Genomic DNA, 3,598 nt, shown 5'->3' with positions numbered 1-3,598 from the left:
TCAAAAATGCTAGGGGGCACCCTAGTCTAGTGATGCTCATGATAGCACGTCACGGCCTGTGCAATCATGCGTAAGAGACGAGTCCATCGTCTAGGCACACCAGTAGTATGCCACTGCAACTGTAAAGGTAACTCGTCAATCCTCACATCTGGAATGCCGAGAGTAAGGCTCTCAACCTGCTCCTGCATAGCTGTAAGGGTCTCAGCCACATCAAGGTCGTGAAGAATAACCCTCCCAGCAGTCTCCCCTGCTGGGGTAGCGGCTGGCGCACTCGGGCGAACTGCTGGACGAACAGGACCAACATCTGCATGCACACATGAGTTTGATTAAAGTCTTGATAGAATAAAACACAAGGACATTATAAATAAAAAACAGTAAACAGTGATATGGTCGAAGATTTTACCAATAGCGCCCCACTGCTCGTCGTCCGGCAGTACCAAATCCGGATCACCCCGGAAGTCCATGCCAACATATGGATACTCGGAATAGACCATCTCCTGACGCTCGAACCACCTGAAGAAGGTATCAGAGAAAGAAATATGAGATTGACCGACATGGCTAGACATGTGATCAACCCATCTCTGCATGTGTGGCTCAGTAGGAGAAGGCAAGTCGAGTGCAATGTACTGTGGCTGCATCAGTGGTATCTTCTCCAAAGAAAAGGCAGTCAAAATAGAACCAAACCCAAAGTTCTTCAACTTCCCGTCCTTTACCTTGGTTAACTGACTTTTCATCTGAAGAAGTACTGCATCACACCAGTTGAATATTTTCGGTTGGAGGCACTCCAAGGCATGCTGCACATAGGATCTGTTGGCTACATGAAGAGACGCGCTATCGGCCATACTACCAATAGTATACAAGATAGACCTGAGGGACCTGTCAGCAATCTCACGGATAACGATCTTGTCGTCTTTGCTCGGCTGAGATCCTTCCCTGCAATACTGGCGGACATAATCTCTCACAGAGTCACTCCCTCGGGCCGAACCTGACAAAGAAATGGGGGCACCCCGCTTCGACAAGCCAGTCAAGAATTAAATGTCTAGTATGGTCAAGGGGATAGATTTGCCCCTAATCTGAAATACTTGGTTGATAGGATGCCAAGCGTCGAGCAAATACTGCAGTAGGGAGATCTGTTGTCTCATGCTAGAGATACGGAAGAACTTCAGCAAGCCATAGTTCCGCAGCGCGTTCACCGTGACAGGATCATGTAGGGCAATCATGTCCTCTTCTTCATGTTCTCGTTCTCGCCATGTAAGGGTCATTTTTCTCCAATATCTCTGAAAAACAAACAGGAGAGGTGTTAGATCCTGGATTTGATGAGAAACTGGCAAAATTTTCATCAGAAACTGTGCAACAAAACTCTTTTTCCGCGCCCAGCACACCTGCCCAGTGTTCCACCTGCGTTGAAGGTCAAACTGCCTTCATACAGCTTGACATTCAGTGCAGGTTTCGAGTGAACTGGGTGCGTTGATGGCAGAGCGACCCCATCAAACCCCAGGGGCTCAGAAAAACAGGAAAACAAGCACAGAATGCAGAAAGGAAACCATGAAATGAAAGAGCTCAGGTTTAGCTCCTACCTGGTCCAGACGGCGCCGAGAATCGTCCACAGAATCTCCCGAAATCAGCTGGTGAAAATCAAGGGGGAAGAGGCACCTCCAAAGCTCCAACAAACCAAGTTCAAATGAAATGGTAAAATGAGAGGTAAAAACACTTTTTAATTGTTTTTTACGTAGTTCAAAGCAAAATATTAGGGTTTTAATCTCATTTTCAAGCAAATGTTATTCATTTCTAACTAGTTTGATGCAGCAATTGAAGGTACAGTACTATCTTTGAAAAGGGCAAAGCTAGTTATGGTAAAAAATCAAAATTAGACCATGTTATCGAGCAGTTTTAGCACATAGTTCATGCTCGTTAAAAAATAAACATAAGATTGAGCAGTGTTTTTCCGCGTTTAAGCTCGTTAAAAAATGAACTATCTTCCGGTAAATAACCATCGTGAATGTAACATTATCAGCCATTAAAGCCTTGGTCGTGTTTGCACCATCACCTCCACTTTTCCATTGGCCGATCGTTCACCTCCATATGATCGTTTACCCATTTTGAGGAATAGCTGCGAAGAGTGATTTCACTAGCCATCCTTGTGACACTGCCGTGATTGGAAAATTCCAACTCTTACCTCGAATCAACTCGTTCCTCAAAAGACGAGTCTTCTTTAAGCTCTTTTCATCTGACTCGTAAAATATGAAAAGATTGCCGAGTTTTGGCCTTCCAGCTCGTTAAAAAGACCAGAAGTGCTATCCCTCCTCTAGATTTTAATCTTTTTGGACCTGAGGGATTATTGCACAAAAAGATCGAGCGCTTGTTTTGTTCGGCTCGTTAAAACTATCGAAAATTCATCCCTTCTGTATTGTTTTATACTTTTTCGGACTTAAGGGATTAGATGACGAAAAAGGACTTTCGGAGTTGACTTTACGTACCTTTTCAGAGTCTCTAAAAATGAAAAGGACCGAGTTATCTTTGTCGTTAGACTTGTTAAAAGCATTAAATAGCGACAAACTTGTCTTTAGACAAGAACGAGTTTCACTATCGCTAGGCTCGTTAAAACGTAGCGATGGGTTTGCCCGAAGGGAAAATTATAGAACAAGCATATGTTATCCTCCTCAAGCTTGACAAAAATAAAGAGGTACTGGTCAGCAATGACTGGGGAAAAATTGGGAGAAACTCAAAGAACTTTATTGGTAGCAAGTCGCTCTTGAACATGACACTTCCACTCCGTGCCTGAGTCGGGTTGGGTTGTTTCATTCACCGGTCACATCACCATGGTCTCGCCATACCATCCACCTTTGGGGTAAATGCTACCAATCCATCACAAAAGTGTTGCCGATATGTTCAAGAGAAGTCATCCAGAGAAGTCAACCGTGTCCCATCCACTACCATACATTATCCTTCATTATTTCATGACCGCCACCCTGAACTATATATCATCAGATCGTTTTCACCTCCATCAAAATCATTTGCTTCGTTCTGTGTCACTGATGAAGGATACATTAAGGCCCTCCTTTGACGGATCGCTTCTTGTCGACATCAGCTCATTATCCAAGAAGTTGATCCAGGAACAACCCCTTCAGTACTTTGAAGCTTGCATGCCTCAATGGCAAGTTTCTCACTTCCGGCGACAGGTATACATCAATGACCTTCGATATAAAGATTTTACGTGGTGTTCAACGCCAAGTCCTTTATTCACACCACGTGAATTGTACTGCAGTACCTTGAGGGTCATTATCATTATCGGTGATTCCTCTCGCGCTTGTTAACGGTTTACCTCATTGACCGGTAATCAAGTGATGTCTTTCCATGTTCGACTTCAGAACATCTCTCACATGGATCGACTTGTACTTAGAGTGAAGATCGAACGAGTTTGAAGACCCCGGATCTAGTTTCATCCATCCAGGCTGCGATATATATTCAGAAAAAATAAAAACATTGGCATGTACAACATTGCAGCACAGACAATCATCCTACCAAAGGATGATGATTTCAGCAAAATTATCAGTCTACCATCAGACGATTGTCTGTTCTATGTACAGAAAAATGAATT

This window comes from Pinus tabuliformis, chromosome 4_1 (genome assembly GCF_031772625.1).
Source record: "Pinus tabuliformis cultivar Carrire ecotype Pingquan chromosome 4_1, CPIR1, whole genome shotgun sequence".
Classification (NCBI taxonomy): Eukaryota; Viridiplantae; Streptophyta; class Pinopsida; order Pinales; family Pinaceae; genus Pinus; species Pinus tabuliformis.
This window is presented reverse-complemented; position numbering follows the sequence as displayed.